This window comes from Phyllobates terribilis, unplaced genomic scaffold (genome assembly GCF_046119375.1).
Source record: "Phyllobates terribilis strain yellow unplaced genomic scaffold, ASM4611937v1 Scaffold_4__5_contigs__length_816908805, whole genome shotgun sequence".
NCBI lineage: Eukaryota > Metazoa > Chordata > Amphibia > Anura > Dendrobatidae > Phyllobates > Phyllobates terribilis.
Genome location: NW_027362764.1, coordinates 481,813,219 through 481,836,377, shown reverse-complemented (window position 1 = coordinate 481,836,377; position 23,159 = coordinate 481,813,219).

Sequence of the window (23,159 nt, the reverse complement as noted above, 5' to 3'; positions counted from 1 at the left end):
TACCAGAAGAATCGAGTTTACAAATGGCGCGACTTTTCTACCATAAAACATGGACCGGGGTATCCTGGCCGCTCCTCAACCGATCTATCCTCCTCCGGCTCGGATATGGACAGACGAGATCAACCTTCTACCTCTACTCATCATTTTTTAGGTTACCGGAAGAAATACAACAAAAGAGGAGGAGGACGAGGAGAGGCGGCACCAACAGGAGGGGACAGGAACTTCACCAGAGTCACACGTTCCCAGGTACGACCCCATTGGTTGTGAACATTTCTTCTCGATCGCTTAGTATAGCGGAACTAACGGTATTACAAAAAGGCTTGTCCTTTTGCCCATCATATAAATGTAATACATTTGGTTTAGAAATGGAGTTACAGAGGTTCTTTAGGTCCATCAGACTGAAGGCACACTTTTCCCAGACAACTGCTACCGATACCACCATACCCACTAACAATCCCGTTAGCATCACAGCAACCAGTTTAGGTTTGAAAAATAAAAGCACATATCGACCGCCTCAACATTATCACGCAGCAGAGACCTTTATCGATTTCATTAAACAATCCTTTCTAAAACTACGGTCGGACATTGACCTGGGCCGGATACACTACCACCAGAATCTATCTTCTTTGGATAGACAGGCACTCAAAACACTTCAATCCGACCCCTCAATTACCATAAAACCGGCAGACAAAGGGGGAGCGATAGTGGTGATGGACACATCCTTCTACCTGGGTGAGATCCAGAGACAACTGAATGACAGCTCAGTTTATCAGAAACTCTCACATGACCCTACTTCCACGATTAGGGGGGCCATTTCCGAAACACTGAAACACCATTCCCTAAACGGGACGATAGATATCAAAACTTGTGAATTTTTAACGAACAAATTCCCAATCACTCCAGTATTTTACATACTACCCAAAATACACAAGAGCATGGATAATCCCCCGGGATGTCCCATCGTCGCCGCTACTGATTCTATTCTTTCACCTTTGGCCATTTTTCTGGAGAAAATCCTGACTCCTCTAGTTAAACAAACTACATCCTTTATTCTGGATACAGGAGCTTTTCTTACCATTATCAGAGAAATCAAACAGGTCCACCCAGACTCCCTACTGGTCACCCTAGATGTAAACAACTTGTATACCTCGATTCCACATGAAAAGGGTATCATTTGCGTCAAAAATCTATTAGAGTTGTCCCGAACACCACCTGAAATTAGTCACCTCTGTCTAGACCTTTTACGTCTGGTCTTGTCAAAAAACTTCTTCCTCTTCCAGGATACCTTCTACTTACAGAAACAGGGCACCGCCATGGGATCCAATCTAGCCCCCCCTTACGCTAACTGCTTCATGTCATCATTTGAAGAAGAGGTGGTATATACGAACCCACTCTTCCAAACCTATTCCAGGATGTGGAAGCGCTATATTGATGACATTTTTTGCATCTGGGTGGGACCCATAGAAACCCTATCATCATTCTTTGAGACCCTTAACTCATCCTGGGAGGGCCTACGGTTCACCATTTCCTCTAGCAGGGAATCCATAAACTTCCTCGACACTACCATTTTAAAAGATAATCTAGGACACCTCTTATCGGACCTTTATGTGAAACCCACTGACAGAAACGGCCTCTTACATTATACCAGCCTTCACCCCAAATCCATCTTCACCTCGGTGCCCAAGTCCCAATTCCACCGCGTTGAACGAATTGTTAGTGATCCTACTACACGGGACATTAGGATCACTGAGATGAAAGAGAAGTTCCTCAACAGAGGTTACCCACCTGATACATTATCTCGAGCCCTAGAACCCACCAACAGATCAAGTCTTTCCACCAATAACCGTATGCCGTTTGTCCATACCTACCATCCTGTGGTCTCGATAATACACAAGAAAATACGACAACATTGGAACATACTCCAAACAGCCTATCCCACAGTTCAAGAGTTCAAAGTTCCATTTCTACCATGCTACAAGAGACCTACTAATATCCGTGACCGCCTCGTCCATTCCGACGTAGGCACCCCCATCACTAAACCTCGACAAAGATTTCTGTCCACACCCAAAAACGGGACATTCCCATGTCTTCAATGCTACCAATGCAATAATATCATCCGAGGCGACACTTTTTACCACCCACACTCGGGGAAACAGTACAAAATTAAGGACTACTTTACCTGCAACTCTTCCTATGTTGTTTACGTCCTTAAATGTCCTTGTGGTCTCATTTACGTTGGGGAGACCACCCAGTGTGTTAAAGATAGGATCTCTAAACATAAATCGACCATACGTTGTAAAAACCTTCTTCTTCCGGTTCTATCACATTTTGCATCGGCTGGGCATTCAGTGGCACAGCTTAAATTCCAAGTGATTGAACACGTACCCACTCCCAGACGGGGAGGCGACCGCATTCGCCTTCTTAAATTTAGAGAGGCCTTTTGGATCCATGAGTTACAGTCGTTATCCCCTAGGGGCTTAAATAAGGAATACGATCTCAGCTCCTTTACCTGAACGACTGTGACCACCACTGGATGGGTATGTATATGTTTATATGTATACACATATATATATATATATATATATATATATATGTGTATGTGTATACACACACATGTGAGTCTTATAACCAATTATGTTTTTACACTCAGACTGATTCTTGCCACACGACACGAATTACATATATACATATACCTATACACCTCTCGCACGCTGAAATATTCACAATTGAGACCACAGGTATATCATTTTTTGGAACCTCTTTTATTTATTTCATGTGGGGTCATGATGATATGACTACACCTTATTGTGGTTTTAATGATGTACATCGTGCTTTCTGCCTTAATAACTTATGCTATCATTATCTGTTTCTCCAGATCCCATCCTAATATGGCATCCCTCCTCCTGATCCCCATCCCTCCTGGACTCCCATCCTGGCTCTCCCTTGTTCTACTATGCTGCCACAAGTAATACAGCGTTCACATCGTTCAGTGGAACGCATGGTACCTGCGTGGAACGCATACACACATCTATTCCTGGGTCTCCTCTGTTCTACAGCGCTGCCACAAGTAATACAGCGCTCTCTTCGTTCAGTGGAACGCATAGAACACTGTGTGGAACGCATACACTCGTCATTTCCGGTCATGTGACCAGTTTTCTCCTTACAGGACCTGAATAGCGTCATTTGACGCTACTTCCGATTTTCAGGCCCCATTCCAGAACCTAGTCACGCGCGTATCCACACTACTACCACCAATGATTGGCTCCAATTATAACCTTTCACCCGCCTACCCCTTGTTTAAAAGACCCCTGGTGCCTTATCCTGCCACATGCTCCTGGACAAACGGTGGATACCGCGTCCTGCGTCCTTTCAAATTCAGGTACTCTTCCTACACTGGTCCCCATACTCTTAATACTTATAGGGGCTCCATTTAATGTGCTATTTTATTCATTCCCACAGCATACAACACCTACCGGGCTACTGCCTCTGGTTATCTACTTTCATCTACGGGTATGTTTTTCTCCTTCTAGCTCCTACTATACTTAGTGCCCCTATATCCCTTATATTAATTACTCCATTTTCTCTATAGCTTGCGGCTCCGACCAGGCCATTGTCTTTAAGTACCTACCGCAAGCGACGGGTACGTTTTTTATCCCCTGCCCTCACACACTATGTGCTCCTCCTTTTTCCTCAACCCACAGCACCTACCGGGGTATTTCCTACCTCATTGTCATCACACATCCTATATTGTTCTGGACCACATCCATGATATTCTTTTATGTGTTCCCTTAGTTTACAAATTTATACATACTACGGCCCAAATGCATCACGCCTTTTAAAAAAAACGGTATGTCACTTTATATTTTTCCTTTCTCTCCTTACCTGATCCTCCTTCCCATCCCCTCTCCTCTGATCTTCTACTTTTTTCCCGATTTTGTATTTTCTTTATGTACATTACCCATGACCAATTGATTTTTGATCTCATTATGTCAAATCTATGTTATATGAATTGCATGTCTCTATGTGATACTCACTATCATTTTTTTTCTTTTGTAGTACACCGATGAAGGTCTATTGTGACCGAAACGTCTGTTTGTTGTTTACTACATTACTTTATTAAAAATTACTTAAAGAACCCATGAGTCTTCTGAGTGCCAGGTTGTTTTTCTGTACAAATATATATGGGGCTGACCTGACATTACAAATGATGGTGGTTCAGATGATGCATTCATGTACTGATGTGTTTGTGCGCGTCTGCGTGTTTGTGCGTGTCTGCGTATCTGGAATAATATGTATTTTTGTAAGATGCGTGTATGTAACTGTGCATTGTGGTGTGTAATAACATTCATATGCTTGGGGCACCTTTACTAAATCTATTAGGTCTCTTTCACATGTGTTAAGGAGTTCCATTTGTCTTTCCACATTTAGGAACAGACAAGTGAAATTTGCTAACCTTGTCATAACTGTCACCATAGGGATGTGCTTGTATGGAGCGGGTTCAGGAGCTGAGCCTGCTCCATACCGAGCAGATGTCGGCTGTGTTACATAGCCGGCGTCTGCCTGTAACAGCAGTGATCAGAGCTCGCCTTGATTGCTGCTGTTTTGAGTATTTAAGTGCCCTTGTCAATCACTGACAGCGGCATTTAGATAGCACAATGGCCGGTGCATGCAGTCACCTGCTCCCTTCAGCCCCCTGTGACGCAGTTGCAGGTTGCTGATGGGTTGCCATTAGTGCTGAGTGAGCGTGGTCGGATAAGAGACATTACAGTCACCGCGAACTACAAAGTGAGCGTGCTGCAATAACGTCCGGCACCTTGATTGTGACACTTCCATGGAGGCCAACCTCAGGCTGAGCTTCATTGAATGACTAACATGGCAGCAGCACCTGTCAACTAGTGCTGAGCGAGCGTGGTCGGATAAGGTGTGATCCCAGCATGCTCGGGTGTTATCCGAGTATCTTGTAGTGCTCTGCTAATATGCTCTAGTCCCTGCAGTAACATGTTTTGCGGCGGTAGACAGAAGCAACACATGCAGGGATTACCTAACAAACAGGCAATTCCTGCATGTGTTGCGTCTGTCTACCGCCCCAAAACATGCTACCCTGGGGATTCGAGAATAGCAGCAGAGCACTACAAGATACTCAGATAACACCCGAGCATGCTGGGATCACACCTTATCCAACCACGCTAGCTCAGCACTAGTTGCCAGGTGCTGCTGCCATGTTAGTCATTCAATGAAGCTCAGCCTGAGGTTGGCCTCCATGGAAGTGTCACAATCAAGGTGTCGGATGTTATTGCAGCACGCTCACTTTGTAGTTCGCGGTGACTGTAATGTCTCCCTCCTTGCACCGATCCTATGACAGGAAGCGAGTGGCGGCAGGAAGAATAAAATGTAATTTTCTCCGTGTAGCCAACGCTTTTCCAATAAGCCGTCTAACCAGGCTTTAAACCCTATTTACCTGCAGATTAACCCCATATCTGCAGATAAATATAGTTTTTCAAGGTGACAAGTTACCATTAAAGGCACTCTGGCAGTACGGAATGACTGTTCGAAGAAAGTCCTGCCGCTTGGTGCTCCACAGCGAGGCCAATCATGTAATTATAGTACATTATAGAAAAGCATAACAAGTAATAAAACCGTTTATGGTGGGCTGTAGTGTGGGCCCCTAGAGTCAGTTTCCCTGGTGGGCCCTAGGCACCCCAGTCCGACCCTGGTTCCGGGAGCTACTATTCCCAAGAGTCGCTTGTTTAATCTGACTATCCCTGAAAGAAAGGCCTTGGAGGAATACATACAGACTAGCCTGGCTGCTGGTCACATTAGACCTTCTAAGTTGCCTGTGGCAGTTGGATTTTTCTTTGTTAAAAAAAAGGACGGGGGTTTACGTCCATGTCTGGAATTTTCGTGAAATCAATAAGATTACCGTACGCAATTCCTACCCATTGCCGTTAATTCCTGACTTGTTTAACCAGTTAGTGGGGGCCAAGTGGTTCTCTAAAATTGTTCTCCGGGGGGCATAAAATTTGTTACGAGTGAAGGAGGGTGATGAATGGAAAACTGCTTTTAACACTCCGGTAGGTCATTTTGAGAATCTGGTGATGCCTTTTGGTCTTAACAATGCACCTGAATTTTTTCAGAACCTTATTAATGACATCCTGAGACCTTTGATTGGTAAGAATGTGGTTGTGTATTTGGATGACATTTTGATTTATTCACCAGATCTAGAGTCCCATTGGCAGAGTGTACGTGAAGTTTTGCAGTTATTGAGTGATAATTCACTCTTTGCTAAGCTGGAGAAATGTGAGTTCGCTGTGCAGAAAATTAGTTTTTTGGGCTACATTGTCTCCAGCGAGGGCTTTGAGATGGACCCGGTGAAGGTTCAGGCTGTGCAGGAATGGCCTAGGCCTATTGGTTTGAAATCTATACAGAGATTTTTGGGTTTTGCCAATTATTACAGGAAATTCATTAAGAATTTTTCTGTAATTGTTAAGCCTCTAACCGATCTCACCAGGAAAGGTGCGAATATGGTCCAGTGGACTACTGAGGACATTGAAGCGTTTAAGTATCTCAAAGAGAGGTTCAGTTCTGCCCCTATCCTTATGCAGCCTGATGAGACCAAGCCTTTTGTGGTTGAGGTCGATGCTTCATCGGTGGGGGTCGGAGCAGTTTTGTCTCAGGAGAACAGGGATGGAGTACATCCTTGTGCCTTCTTTTCAAAATAAAATTCGGAAACCGAACTGAATTATGATGTTGGAAATCGGGAGTTGCTGGCTATTAAACTCGCGTTTGAACATTGGCGTCATTTTTTGGAAGGCGCTAGATTTCCTCTTCAGGTTTTCACAGATCATAAGAATTTAATCTATCTTGATACTGCCAAGCGCTTGAATGCCCGTCAAGCTAGGTGGGCACTTTTTTTTTCTCGGTTTCATTTTTCTGTTACCTATATCCTTGGGACTAAGAATGTTAAAGCCGATGCTTTATCCCGCAGCTTCTCTCCTACAGTCGGTGCCGAGGAGGAGGAGAGCATTTTACAGAAAGAAGTTGTGGTGGTGGCATTGGACTCCATTTTGGAGGATGGGATTCTGAAAGCTCAAGATGATGCCCCATCTAACACTCCCCATGGGAGGTTGTTCGTGCCTAAAACCTTTAGGAGAGATTTGTTTGTGGAGTGTCATGAGTCTCGGTTGGCAGGTCATCCAGGATTTTCTTAGACTAAGAGACATATCAGTCGCAGTTTTTGGTGGCCTGGATGGCAGAAAGAAGTCATCAAGTGGGTGCGTCAATGTACTGTGTGTGCTAGGTCAAAGGCTTCACATACTCCTGCTGCGGGGTTGCTTTGCCCTCTGGAGGTTCCTAGTGCGCCTTGGACGCATCTCACAATTGATTTCATTACTGATCTTCCTGTGTGCGAGGGTTTTACTGTCATCTGGGTGGTCGTGGACCGTTTTAGTAAGATGTGTCATTTGGTTCCATTCATTAATTGCCCTGCGCCAAGACACTCACCAAGGTGTTTGTTAAGGAGATTGTCCAGCTTCATGGCGTTCCCACGGATATTGTTCCTGATAGAGGACCTCAGTTTGTGGCTCGCTTTTGGCGTGCTTTTTGTGACAGGTTGGGAGTCCATTTGTCATTTTCGTCTGGGTATCATCCCAAGTCTAATGGACAAACTGAAAGAAAGAACCAAGATGTAGAACAGTTTTTGTGTTGTTTTGTGGCGGACAATCAAGGGGTGTGGTCTGAGTTTCTGCCTCTCGCGGAATTTGCTGTTAACAATCATACATCCTCCTCTGCTGGGTGTTCTCCTTTTTTTTGTTGTACTGGGAGACATCCGTCTTTTTGGTTCATTCTCCAAATTGGAGTCGGCGGTGCCAGAGGAGGAGAATTTTTCCGGTGATTGGGACAGAGTTTGGACTAATATACGTTGCAACCTTCAAGAGGCTAACAAGAAGTCCAAGAAGTATTTTGACAGGAAACGTAAAGAGGTTTTGTTTACTGTGGGTGACATGGTTTGGTTGTCCTCAAAGAACCTGCGGTTGAGGATTCCCTCTATAAAACTGAGTCCTAAGTTTGTGGGTCCATTTAAAGTGCTTCAGGTTGTTAACCCGTCTGCTGTTAGGTTGGATGTCCCTACTTCCTGGAAGATTAATCCTGTGTTTCATGTTTCCTTGTTGAAAAAGGCTGATGTGTCAGATAGGGATGCCACTGTCACAGTTCCTCCTGTGGTGGAAGACGGCGAATATGAAATTTCTCGTATCTTGAATTCTAGATTGCATAGAGGGAGATTACAGTATCTTGTCTCCTGGAAGGTTTTCGGTCCCGAAGACAACTCCTGGGTAAGGATGGATGATGTCTGTGCTCCTAGGCTTGTTAAAGCTTTCCACAAGACGTTTCCGGACAGGCCTGGGCCTGGAGGATTCGGAGGATCCTCATAAAAGAGGGGGTACTGTTAGAACCCTCCTGTTTGTTTTTTCTTGTGTTTTGCGGTCACGTGACCATCTGCCTTTATATTACAGCTCCGCCCTTTTGGCTGTGCTGGACTTCAGTGTTTGACTGCTTCTCTAGCCAGGTGCTTCGGTGCCTTTCTCTGTCAGTTCGCTTGGTCCTTCTGGGACCTCTAGTACCTTTTTGTCAGTTTGTCTTTTTGTGTTCTGCAACAACTTCTCTGTTTAGGAAGTGTTACATTTTTGTCCCAGTCCTTAGTTCTTTTAGGGACCCCTCCCCTTATGCTATAGGTCTTCGTTCAGACTAGCTGAGGACAAAGTCTGGTCTATTCGCTAGGAACAGTCAGCCCGCTTCATCGTAGGGATTCAGCTTAGTCTTACTGTAGGGACAGCTTTCCCCTATCTTTCCTTAGTACTTTTTGCAGATCATAACATTCTTCTCCAGAGACCTGGCTTTTCCTAATGCTACTTAGTCCGGTTCCCTTACCCCACAAGTCTCAAAATAAAGAAAAATCACGGCCCAGTATGACGGGATGTATCAGGTCCTTAACCACCCCAACCTCGTGGGACTGGGCGCCACAGTCTGTTCCCACTGTCACTGCAGCCACGGGATAGTCCTTGGCGTTGTCATGGATGCACCGAATGCCCACAGTTTTGGAAGGGATCAATTGGTGGGGAAGGGTAGCTCTGATTAAGGTCACCAGACTCCCAGAGTCCAACATTCCAAGCACCTTTACCTCATTAATGGACACGGCACAAGCCTGCGGCCCCTTGCCGGGTCGACAGTCCACTCTGCAGGCTGGATAAGCATAATAGGATCCCCGTCTTCCTAGGCTGCAGTCCATGGGCTCAGGGGACATGTGACACCGGGCAGCTACGTGTCCAGGGTTGTGACACCACCAACAGACTATATCTTTAACAACAGTTCTTGTGGCACCTTCAGTGGGAGTGGGACGCCCTCCAGTGGTGGCTCTAGACCCCTTCCGTGGTGAATCTGCCCCCTTTTGGGTATCCCAGTACAGAGAAGTGACTATATTCGATTTCCCGAGGGATTTCTCAACCACCTGATACCTCTCTACCAGGCCGATGAAGTCATCTGCGTTCTGGGGATCGCCCTGGGCAACCCAAGTCTGTACCGACTTGGGAAGGGAGTGCACGAATCTATCAATCACCACCCGCTCAACCATCTGGGCCAGAGTGGAGGACTCTGGCTGCAACCACTTCTGAACGAGATGCAGTAGGTTAAACATCTGCGAGTGAGGGGGTTTGTTGCTGGCATATGCCCAGTGGTGGACTCGTTGGGCTCTCACTGCCATATTCACTCCGAGGCATGCTGGGATCTCTCTAATGCTTGGCGTATTCCTTGGCATCCTGCAGTGCCAAGTCGTAATATGACTTTTGGGGTTCACCCCACAAATATGGTGCCAGAACCTCTGCCCACTGTTCTGGTGGAAGTCTCTCCCAATCAGCCACCCTCTCAAAGACTGTCAGAAAGGCTTCTACATCATCCCCGGGGGTCATCTTCTGCATGGCCCGTCTTACTGCCTTCCTGACGTGGGAGTCATCAGTCGGCCCTGGGCATTGTATGTGACGCGCCCCCTGGGCTGTGTGGTACTCGGTGCCGGGCCGGTCGTTGCTAGGGGAAATGTCACAGTGGCGGTGACTCGATCCGTGACCCAGGGCGGTCAATAAAATGATATATTTACAGGGGATTTATAGTTCTTATATACAGTTTGTGATGCCACCTGTGGTATGTGGCTAAAGGGAGGCGCCGCTGCGGAGCAGGTCCTATGGAGCTGTTGTTAATGCAGCAGAGTTGGTTTAGCTCTCCACAGATAGAGCTTAGCTCCAGGGCAGTGTAGACGTTGCTGTTATGGTGTAGTGTAGAGGATTGCACAGTTAATAATCAGTCCACAACTTAATGGCGGTTTCCTCTTATCTTTACTTGCGGTGGTTAGGCAACCGGGGCACGGGTACTAGCTGGTTGTAGAGGTCCGGGCGGCCTGGAAGCAAGTTGGGGAATCTACCTCACCAGGTGAAGTTGTAGGCCTTCCCTTTGCGCTACCTCTTTGGCCCTGCTGCGTATAGCTATGCTGCGGCCCTCGTCCCTGAGTAAAACATCTTTGTGCTCACCCGTGTGGCAGGCAGCTCGGGCCTTCCTGGAGTGTCACTCCCACGTGGTGGTGCTGGGCCCTATTGTGCTGCTCAACCTCCGGGAGTCTGATGGGGCCAGGAGACCTGCAGTCTCCTGCCCTCTGGTTTCTGCTGCTGGGCCTTCGGTGCCCCACAACCTCAGACTCCGGTGTCCGGTTCTTCTGCGCTTCCTCTGGGGTGAACTGCCATGCAGCTCCACTCCCTAGGTCCTTCCTTGTCGACGTCCTGACTTCAACTCCTCTCTGCTCTCCTCACACTAACTAACCCCGCCTCCAGATCCCAGTTGCTAAGGGGAGGAGCTTCCCTTGCTGGTCTGGAGCCAGGAAGTGTTGCATGCTAGCAAAACCTGATTAAGGGACCCCTCCTTGCTTTCAGGCATGGCATCACGCCCCTTGTGAGGGAGGCAATGCCACTGTGGCAACCGGACTCCTGGGGTGCCACATTCCCCCCTAGTTAACTTCAGTACTCCCGGACTGAGGACACCTCTTTTAAAATTAACAATCAACAATAGCAATTCACATTACAAACAGTTTACAAAATCTCAAAAAGCAAAAACTACAAAAACCCAAGCAAAAACGTACAGCAGTCACTGCGGCGCTTAGTCTTTACGCCACAATCCGGGTAACTGAAATTTGGCTGGTGGGAACCGCATCAACCCACTTTGTGCATCATCCCTGGGCGTGGCTTCAGGGCACTCTTTCGGTGGGCCTGGTCTTCAGCCACCCCTGCGGTTTATTTTCTAGGCCAATTAGTAACTATATCCAACATTGTCCTGACCACATCTAGTCCTGTGGTCCAAGTGTCCATAAATTTAGCAAATATATATATCTAGCATTATTTAATGATTACTACTATTTATAACATACTCTTTAGTTCTCTTAGGCTGTGTGCCCACGATGCGTTTTTAATGCATTTCTGCAGCATTTTTGCAGCTGCGGAAACGCATTAAAAACACATGGTATAAGGGCAGCAATGTTCCCCAATGATAATCCGCATGTGCTGTGCACATGCTGCGGAGATTTCCGCTGCGGATTATCATTGCGGAAAAAAACGCAGCACTATCAATTATTTTGCGGAAGTGCTGCGTCTTCGCCACCATTGACTTGCATTAGACCGCATGGATTGCGCATCACTGTATATGTAGATGCGTAATCCACGCGTTCTAATGTGCGGATGGTACCCGGGTGGAGAGGAGAGGAGAGTCTTATCCACACCCAGGTACCATTAAAAAATCTGTAAAAAAAGAATAAAATAAAAAATAAATGTATATTTACCTTCTGGCGGCCTGCGGTGCGCTCCTACTTGCTTCCCGGCACTTTGCAGTGGATTGAAGGACCTGCGCTGACGTCAGAGTCATGTGACGGGTCACGCGACGCTGACGTTGGCAGGTCTTTCAATCCACCGCTGTCGGCAGCCGGGACCGAGCGAAACAAGACACCGGGGGCCATCGGAGGGTAAGTATACATTTATTTTTTTATTTTTACCACTCTCTCGGGTCACACTATATAAATCCATGCCGTTTGCATGGATTTATATAGTGTGACCTAGTTGTCACAAGCACTTTCCAAGTGATGCTAATCGCTTGGAAAGCGCTTGTCAATCCGCATGCGGAAATGTCAGTGATAACGCTCCATTTCCACATGTCCCTGGCAGGAAAACGCATGTAGAATCCGCATGCGTTTTTTTCTGCCAGGGAGATGCAGAAACGCTCAGGAAAAAATCCTGAGCATTTCTGCATTGTGGGCACATAGCCTTTCACTTTAGTACCTCTAGCGGGCAGGGAGCTGACCTTTAGTACTCCGGGTCGATCTACGTAGTACATTTGTTGTCACTGAACTACCCTGGTCCCTAGTGTCTACCCCTGGTGTGGTGAGTTCAGTGTGAACTACACTACAGGTAGTCTGAGGTAACACCGGTAGGCTGGGTAATCTCCTACGAATTCTTTGACTCACCCTGGGTACGACAGGTTCACTGCTAGCAGAGGGTAGATTCTCCTGATCTGCTGCTGATGAAGCATCTGTCTCTGAGGCCGATTGGTCTCTCTGCTGTTCTGGAGCCTCTGCAGCTTCTGGTGAGGCCGCTTGGAGGATGGTCAGGACCGGTACCACAATTGCTCTGTTCACCTGCGTCCAAGACCGGGGAAATGCTCCAAGGACTGTCTGGACCGTTTCTTCCACCTCTTCTTTGGGCTGAGGGCTGTCTTGGTCTTCTTCTTTGTGTTTCAACTGTTCAGGACATATCTTCAAGTGGTTTCTTGAGACTGCCGCTGAAGTTTCCCCTCAATCTTTACTGATGAGGCACACTTTTGTGTTATCGTAATTCGAGGGTGGAACGGTGTATGGCTCAACCTCCCACTGGTCATCTGACTTGTGGACTAGTCTTTTCCTCTTAAGTACCTGTTCTCCAGGTGATAAGGGAACGGCAGGTGCGTGCTGATTATAAGTTTTCTCTTGCTTCTGTCTCGCCTGGGACAAACTTTTCTCAACACACTCTTGCACCTTGCGGTATTGTTGCTGCCGCTCGGTATCCCAATCCGCATCTGGTGATGTTGTCTCCGGTGTTAGAACTCTCATGCCTAAATCGATGGGTAGCTTACCAGGTCTTGCTCTCATCAGGTAAGCGGGTGTACAATTGGTGGAGTTCACCGGGATGTGGTTATACAGGTCCACCAAATCTGGTAACTTCTCTGGCCACAGGCTACATTCTTCAAGGGGCAACGTCTTCAACAGGTCTATTACCACCTGGTTCATCTTCTCACACAACCCATTGGTCTGGGGATGATACGGCGTCGTCCTTATTTTATTGCAGCCGTACAAGTTACAGAATCCCTGGAACATCTCTGCTTCAAAGGCTGGACCCGTTCAGGGTAACCGTGCGGGCAACAAAAGTGCTGTTGGAACTCTTTGGCTGCCGTCTGAGCCGTCTGGTCTTTCACTGGCACTACTACCAAGAACCTGGAGTAGTGGTCTACTATGGTGAGAGCGTAGACATAGCCTGACCAGCTTAGGGCTAGCTTCACGTGATCCAAGGCTACCAGTTCAAGTGGTTGTTTGGTGATTATGGGCTGCAGGGGAGCCCTCTGGCTATCACGGTCTTTACGTCTCAGGTTGCATGGACCACATTCTCGACACCATCTCTTGATTGCTTTCCTCATGCCAACCCAGTAGAATCGCTCACATAGCAGGACTTCAAACTTCTTCCACCCGAAGTGTCCTGCTCCATCGTGGTACGCTTCTAAGACCATTGGCGTATCCCGCCTCGGGATTACCACCTGCCAGACCAGTTTGTGTGTCCGGGAGTTGATACTTCTTCGACACAACTTCCCCTTGTAGATGAACAGCTTGCCCTTCTTATTCCACAACTGCTGGGTCTCCTGTAGAGCATCTGGATCAGGGTGCGAGTCAGCTTGTGTCAGCAACTCCTTTACCAGGCAGACAGCTGGGTCGCTATCCTGCGACTCTGCCCATCCATGGTGGGGCAATGGGTTGAACGTGGCCTCTCTGTTGGCGGAAGGATCTCTTACCTGGCGGTTCCGGATCGGGGCCTCCTGCGTCCCCTCGGCTGACGACAAATGATGTGATAACACAGTTCAGTACAGTCTATGGCACACAGGACCCGGTTATACCGGGCTTTGTGAATCCTGTTCGTGACGCCAAGTTGACGCGCCCCCTGGGCCGTGTGGTACTCGGTGCCGGGCCGGTCGTTGCTAGGGGAGATGTCACAGTGGCGGTGACCCGGTCCGTGACCCAGGGCGGTCAACAAAAGGAGATATTTACAGGGGATTTATAGTCCTTATATACAGTTCGTGACGCCACCTGTGGTATGTGGCTAAAGGGAGCCGCCGCTGCGGAGCAGGTCTTCTGGAGCTGTTGTTAATGGTTTAGCTCTCCACAGGTAGAGCTTAGCTCCAGGGCAGTGTAGACGTTGCTGTTATGGTGTAGTGCAGAGGATGACGCAGTTAATCAGTCCACAACTTAATGGCGGTTTCCTCTTATCTTTACTTGCGGTGGTTAGGCAGCCGGGGCACGGGTACTAGCTGGTAGTAGAGGTCCGGGCAGCCTGGAAGCAAGTTGGGGAATCTACCTCACCAGGTGAAGTTGTAGGCCTTCCCTTTGCGCTACCTCTTTGGCCCTGCTGCGTATAGCTATGCTGTGGCCCTTGTCCCTGAGTAAAACGTCTTTGTACTCACCCGTGTGGCAGGCAGCTCGGGCCTTCCTGGAGTGTCGCTCCCACATGGCGGTGCTGAGCCCTATCGTGCTGCTCAGCCTCCAGGCATCTGATGGGGCCAGGAGACCTGCAGTCTCCTGCCCTCCGGTTTCTGCTGCTGGGCCTTCGGTGCCCCATAACCTCAGACTCCGGTGTCCGGTTCTTCTGCGCTTCCTCTGGGGTGAACTGCCGTGCAGCTCCACTCCCTAGGTCCTTCTTCGTTGACGTCCTGACTTCAACTCCTCTCTGCTCTCCTCACACTAACTAACCCCGCCTCCAGATCCCAGTTGCTAAGGGGAGGAGCTCCTCTTGCTGGTCTGGAGCCAGGAAGTGTTGCATGCTAGCTAAACCTGATTAGGGGACCCCTCCTTGCTTCAAGGCATGGCATCACCCCCCTTGTGAAGGAGGCAATGCCACTGTGGCAACCGGACTCCTGGGGTGCCACATATGATTTTTACATAATTAATTTGCATTTTATTGCATGAAATAAGTATTTGATACAATAGAAAATAGAATACAATAGAAAAACATAACTTAGTGCAGAAAAGCACCCCCAAAGTATGATATATACCCCACCATGTTTCACGGTTGGGACGGTGTTCTTGAGGTTGTATTCATACTTCTTCTTCTTCCAAACATGGCGAGTGGAGTTGATACCAAAAAGTTCTATTTCTCCCGAGATCTCGGTGCTGAGATCCCAATCTGAGCTTGCGCCACCACCGGCGGCCATTTTTCCGGAGTCCACCGCATAGGAGGGGATGGAAGGTGCGGGGCTCCGGCTTCTGCAGAATGTTGGTGGAGCCCCCACACCACCGAACACCTGGAGCAGAACATGGCAGACAACATGGGGACCGCAGCCGACTCCTGCCTCCGAACACCCCGTCCTGCCTCCATAGCATCTCCTGCCTCGCCAGCATCCTCTGCCTCAGCCAGCAGCAACCCTGGGACCCCACTCTACCAATGCCACCCACTCTCCAGGTAAGCTGATTATAACACGCACCGGTTTATTAACAAACATTTTTTTCCTATTTTCCTCCCCAAAATTTGGGGTGATCTTAAAAACCTGTGCGTCTTATAATCCGTAAAATACGGTAGTTTGCTTTTTTTTTTACTTCGTTCACTGAAGGGGTTAAATAGTATGACATTTTTATAGATCAGGTTGTTCCGGACGCGGCGATGCCAAATATGTTTTCTTTTTTAGTTTATTTTTTTGACATAAAAATGTGTATTTATTAGCGTATTATTTTTTAATACTTTTTAAAAACTGTTTTTAATATTTTTACAATTTTTTAAAGACTTTTTTTAAACTTTTTTCTACATAGTCCCTCCATGGGACTTTCACTTTTTTTTTTTTACATTTTTTTACAGGCATAATGCATTGCAATGCACTAGCATTGCAGTGCATTATACCAATACTGAAAGCTTCTTAGACAATGCTGTGAGCATGGTCTCTGAAGCTTTCCGTTGTTTGGTGACCCAGGAGTTGTCATGACGACCCTGTGTTTACACGCAGTGACAGTTCAATGTCATGACGGGCATAACATGTCATGGTGTGAGATCAGACACCTGCTCATGACGAGCTATGTTCTTCATTGGACATAAATGGGTTAAGTGTTTTGTTTTGAGCCGATGTCTAAGAGCCTATTTTCAGTGTCTGATTATATCAGGAACAAACTTTTATAGGAATACTTGTTTCCCAAATATCGGCCAGTCTAAACATGCTGGCAATTAGTTGATGAACGAGCAAAATGCTTACTTTTTGGGTGAAATAATTTTTAAGCATGCTTAAAAATCATAATTCTTGGCTACTCATCTTCCTGTGTAAGAAGAACATGTGTTAACATTTATTATTATGCTTTGCTTATATAGCACCATCATATTCCGCAGCACTTTACAGACATTATCATCACTGTCCCCATTGGGGCTCACAATTTAAATCCCCTATCAGTATGTCTTTGGAGCGTGGGAGGAAACCAGAGTACCCAAGGGAAGCCCACACAAACTAAGAGAAAATATACACACTCCATGCAGATATTGTCCTTGGTGGGATTTGAACCCAGGATCCCAGTGCTGCAAATTAACAGTGTTAACCACTGAGCACCGTGCTGCCCTAGAACATGATGTTCTGTGCATTCAGAACAATCACATTAACAATCTTTCTGTGCATATACAAGTGTTGTCGTTTTGTCTAAAAAAGCAATTAAGCAACCACCTATTAGCTCGAATGTACCCAATTGGCGGCTCTTTGATGGCCGCTTTCGGGCAGTGTACATGGAACATAAGGTATATGTGGCACCCCAGGGGTCTGGTTGCCACAGTGATAGAAATATCACGTCTGAGAGCAAGTGGGAGGTTCCCTGGTCAGGAGCCCTTGAACATGCAACACCTCCTGTCCCAGACCAGATAGGGGAGGAACCTGCCCTATATAAACTGGATCTGGGGCGGGGATAGAGCATAAAGCAGAGGGAGAGTGAAGAACAATCAGACACAGGGAAAGCAACAGCTAGGAGCTCTGTAGGAGCAGGAGCTGAGTGCCAGGGACTGGAAGCAGATATTGCTCGTCCTGGCTGAAGACTCTACGACCGGACGACGGAGTCCGAGGCTGTGAGGACTTATATATCCAGCAGCAGAAACCAGCCGGCAGGGGATTTCAGGTCCTCTGGCCATAGGAAGCCCGGAGGCTCAGTCACACCCAAAGGACCGGTACCGCCATCGAGGAGTGGAAGCTACCAGAGGGTCCAAGTCACCAGCCATACGGGTGAGCACCACACGGTATACTCAGGGACGTGGGCTACTTCCACTTGCTTACAGCAAGGTAGCCAGGAAGAGTGCAGATAGACGGGGAGGCCTACAACTCCACCGGGCCAGGGGAACTCCTGTTTGTTCACAGACTGACCAGGCCTCTTATGCTAGCCAGTACTCCCGGGAGGGTCTGCCTTATCATCATCAGTAAAGACCCTGAACTGCACTGCAAAGACTCTGAGTCGTTCCTGCTTCACCCGTGCACCATTACTCCCATCATCCACACTCACTGCCCTGAGGCTATACTCCTCCCGTGGGGAGTTGTCCCATCCTCTGCTGCACACACAACACCAGCCTCAGCGGTCTGCCTCGCAGCGGCGGTACACCCTTACCGCAATCCACGGGTGGCGTAGTCGGACATTAACCTAAAACATATAAAAGACTGCCACTGGTTTGACCACCCTGAGCCACGGGACCGGGTCGCCGCCACGGAGACTATAACCCCCAGAGACCCGGCTCCGGGTAACCCACACGCGTGCACACACGGCCCAGGGGGCGCGTCAACTTTTTGGCGTAGTCGGCAGGATTGTGACCAACCCGCCACAAACGGGTATTGCGCGCCTGAAAAAGACTGTACGCGTACCTTAAAAAGAAGTTTCCCGCCATCCGGAGCCGTTTCCCGCCATCTTCAGTCGTCTCCCGCCATCTTCAGTCGTTTCCCGCCGTATTCAGCCGTTTTCTCGCCATCGGACGCCATCTTCAGGACGCTGCGCGGGAAGAAGAGGGACGTGGACGTCCAAACCGCGCGAAACCTGAAGCCCTGCCTTACGCACCGACGCTGCGCAAGGTCCTGGAAGGAGGGAGAGCGACGTTGACGTCACCAAGACGCTACGCAAGTTCCACGCCCGGAGCAGCACCAGTGGAGCCGCGGCCTACAGAGGAAGAGCAACAAAAGGTAGGCTACGGTTAACTAGGGGGGCGGAAGATACCAGGAATGGAGGGAGCTCCCACCACCAGCGCGGCCGCTGCCGCAGTAATGCCATTTACAATGCCTTACAGCCCTGGAGCGGCCTGGCTGCCCCAATACTCAGGGGAGTCGCATACCCTAAGCGACTTTAAAGAGAAACTGTACAGCCTATTTAAAGTGTACACCCGGACGGAGGGACAAAAAGTGAGCATATTGGTAGGCCAGCTAACCGGCGCAGCCCAACATGAAGTAAAGTCCTGGTCAGTCAGGGACAAGGAGACTGTGAAGGAGATCTTGGCCCGTCTGAAGGACACTTTTGATACCCGTACCTCAGCAGAGATCAAAATGAGATTTTATGGGTGCAAGCAGCGAGCCCAAGACAGTATAAGAGACTATGCTTTGAATTTGCAGGAGGCCCTGGGGGCCATTAAACAGGCAGACCCTGACAGTGTGCGGAATGCAGATGAACTGTTGACTGAGCAATTCATTGAGGGTCTGCTGTCCAACGCCCACCGAACCCAGTTACGTGCAATGGCCTTGCAGAACCCTGGGTTAGACTTTGCAAAGTTCAAAGACAGGGCCATCCGGATGCTCCGAGAACCGGCACCGGGTAGCGCTGTAACCCACCGGTGCCCTGCTATTACCTATCACCAGGAGGAGGCACCCTTGTCTGCAGAGCCTGTGGGAGCTGGTGCGCAGGCTTTGGATAAAGACCCGGCTGCAGACCTGCACCATCAGGTCCAAGAACTGACCAAAAGCGTTGCCGCATTAACCAGGACTGTGCAATCGTTAAAGGTATCCTCTCCAGGAAGGATCAAGCTGGCCACCAGTCCGGAGGACGTCCCGTGGCGACGACAGAGGAGGATCCCATCGTCCAGAGGAAGACCCAGCGACAGATACAACGAGGACGGACAACCCATCTGCCGCCGCTGCAATCAACCTGGACATATGGCAAGGTACTGTCATTTAAGCGGGCACAACCTGGGGCAGAGGGCCAATCCCCAGGCATAAGATCATCAGGCCCATCGAACTGGCATGATAAATACGTAGGGGGACGTCCAGTCTTGCCTGTGGTACTGGATGGCATTCCTATGAGTGCCCTACTAGACTCCGGGTCACAGGTAACTACCATCCCTTATATGCTCTTTAAGCGGTACTGGAATGACTCGGACATAGCCCGCTACCCAGATGACGACCTGAGTGTCATCGCCAGCAATGGTCAGCCCGTGCCGCAGGTGGGATTCAAAGAGGTGACCATTAAAATCGGTAAGGTCAAACTGGCGGCACAAGGACTGATTATTGTGGACATTGATCGTTGTGAAAGTCACCCTAAAATAACCTTGGGTACTAACGTTATTGAGAATTGCCTTTCAGAAGTAATTGCCATTTTACAGCAGGTTGCCATGAACGCCAGCACCGGTCAGCAGCGGATCCTACGAAAGGAGATCCGGGCACTGATGAAACGGCAACAAGTAGAACTGTCGGGTGGTGAGATTGGTAGCGTTAGGATGAGTGACCCGTTCCCTATCGCCATGCCCCCAAAGAGTGAGATGATGTTCTGGTGTCGGACAGCTATTGGTCTGAGGGGTAGAGACTACCAAGCTATGGTAGAACCAGTTTACTCAGATAGTAGGCCCACCATTTTGACGGCACGGGGGGTGGTTGATGTCCGCCATGGGAGGGTACCGGTCCGCATCCTAAACATTGGGGAAAGAGAAGTATACTTGCCCCGGTATGCCATGCTAGCCAAATTGTTCACCATAAACCAAAATTCTGTAAAGGCCGTAGAGCCCTAGCCTCCATCTCAACCAGAGGAAGGTAACGGCTCTAAGAAAAAAATGGAGGACTGGTGTCAGCAGCTGCATTTGGGTACTGACTCCACTCCCTCACACCAAAAACAGGGAGTCTACCGGGTGGTTCAGGAGTACGAAAGAGTCTTTAGTAAACACCCGCTAGACTTCGGGCGAGTAAAGGGGGTAGAGCATCACATCCCCACAGGAGACCATCCACCCATAAAGGAAATATACCGACCTGTACCCCCTGCACACTATCAGCATGCAAAGTGGATGTTGCGAGACATGAAGGAGGCTGGGGTAATCAGAGACAGCTGTAGCCCCTGGGCAGCTCCACTGGTTCTAGTGAAAAAGAAGGACAACACAATGAGAATGTGCGTAGACTACAGAAAGGTCAACCGTATCACACACAAAGATGCATACCCATTACCTAGGATAGAAGAATCTTTAGCTGCATTAAAATCTGCTAGCTTCTTCTCCACTTTGGATCTTACTAGCGGGTACTGGCAGGTTCCTGTAGCAGAGGCGGACAAGGAGAAGACTGCGTTCACCACCCCGATGGGTCTCAGCGAATTCAACTGTATGCCGTTTGGGCTCTGCAACGCACCAGGAACCTTCCAGCGGTTGATGGAATGCTGTCTGGGACACCGGAATTTCGAGACGGTCCTGTTATACCTGGACGATGTCATCGTTTATTCCAAAACCTACGAGGACCATCTGAAACACCTGGCGGAGGTGTTTGACGCTCTGGCAAGCTACGGCCTAAAGGTGAAACCCTCCAAGTGTCATCTGCTGAAACCAAAGGTACAGTACCTGGGACACGTGGTGAGTGCCGACGTAGTGGCTCCCGACCCCGATAAGATCACCGTGATTAAGGACTTGCCAAGACCCTCCAACATAAAGGAAGTGCGGCAGTTCCTCGGGTTGGTAGGCTACTACCGAAGATTCATTCCCGGTTTCACCAAAATGGCAGCTCCTATGCAGGACCTCCTGATAGGTCAATCAGGGAAGGCCAAAAACCAGAAGCCACCCTTCAGGTGAGAAAAGCTGGAAGAGGAGTCCTTCTGCCAGCTGAAGATGGCCCTCACGCGGGATGAAATCCTGAGGTACCCTGACTACAGCCAGCCCTTTATCCTCCACACGGACGCGAGCAACATCGGGCTAGGAGCCGTACTGTCCCAGATCCAGCAGGGGAGAGAACGGGTAATCGCTTACGCCAGCTGAAAACTACGGCCCACAGAGAGAAACCCTGAGAATTATAGCTCATTCAAGCTAGAGTTCCTGGCAGTGGTGTGGGCAGTGACGGAACGTTTCAAGCATTACCTTGCCTCCTCCAAGTTCACCGTGTACAGGGACAACAACCCGTTGACACATCTGGACACTGCAAAACTTGGTGCCCTGGAGCACAGATGGATGGCCTGCCTGTCCAACTATGAATTCACCATCAAATACCGGGCGGGACGCTCAAATGCCAACGCAGACGCCCTGTCCAGGATGCCGAACTTACCGGACGGAGGGGAAGGTCCAGAGGAACTGGAAGAGATTGAACTCCCTGCGTTCCACCGTCATGGGATTACCCAGTATTCCCACCGTGTAAGGGACAGGCACTCTGCTACGTTCAATCCCTTACCCCACTATAGCTGGGCAGAGACTCAAGACAGTGACCCCGCAGTCCGTCCGGAGAAGGAAATGCTGACACAGGCTGATGCCCGCCTTGACCCAGATGCCCCGGAGGAGACCAAACAGCTGTGGAAGGAGAAGAGTAAACTGTTTCTCTACAAGGGGAAGCTGTGCCGGAGAACTGTCAACTCCCGGACACATGAGCTGACCTGGCAGGTAGTGGTCCCGAGACGGGACGCAGCTATGGTCCTGGAGGCATACCACGACGGAGCAGGGCACTTTGGATGGAAGAAGCTGGAGTTCCTGTTGCGTGACCGGTTCTTCTGGGTAGACATGAGAGGGGCCATTGAGAGATGGTGCAGAGACTGCGGCCCGTGCAACCTGAGGAGGAAGGACCGTGCCAACCAGAAGACCCCCTGCAGCCCATCATCACGAAGCAACCACTAGAACTAGTAGCCCTGGACCATGTGAAGCTGGCTCCAAGTAGGTCCGGGTACGACTACGCCCTCACCATCGTAGACCACTACTCCCGGTTCCTGGTGGTGGTCTCTGTCAAGGACTTAACGGCTCAAACAGCAGCTAGAGCCTTCCAGCAGCACTTCTGCCGTCCACACGGGTATCCGGAGCAAGTGTTGACTCACCAAGGTCCAGCCTTCGAAGCGGAGGTCTTCCAGGAGTTCTGCAACTTGTATGGCTGCAAGAAGATAAGGACAACGCCTTACCACCCCCAAACCAACGGGCTGTGTGAGAAAATGAACAATATCGTCATTGATCTCCTCAAGACGTTGCCCCTGGAAGAACACAGCCTGTGGCCAGAGAAGCTGCCAGACCTGATTGACTTGTACAACCATATCCCGGTGAATGCTACAAATTGCACCCCGGCTTACCTGATGCGCGCAAGACCAGGTAAGCTGCCAATTGACCTGGAGATGGGAGTCCTGACACCCGAGGACACCTCACCAGAAGCAGACTGGGACACGGAACGGCAGCAGCAGTACCGGAAAGTACAGGAGACCGTGGAGCGAAGTCTGTCTCAAGCAAGAGTAAGGCAAGAGAGGACTTATAACCAACATGCTCCCGCTGTTCCCCTGGCACCTGGAGAGCAGGTCTTGAAGAGGAAGAGACGGCTCCTCAAGTTGGATGACCAGTGGGAGAAGGACCCGTACACCATACTGCCCTCAAGCCATGAGAACCCAAAAGTATGTGTCATCAGTAAGGATGGGGGAGAGACCACAGTCA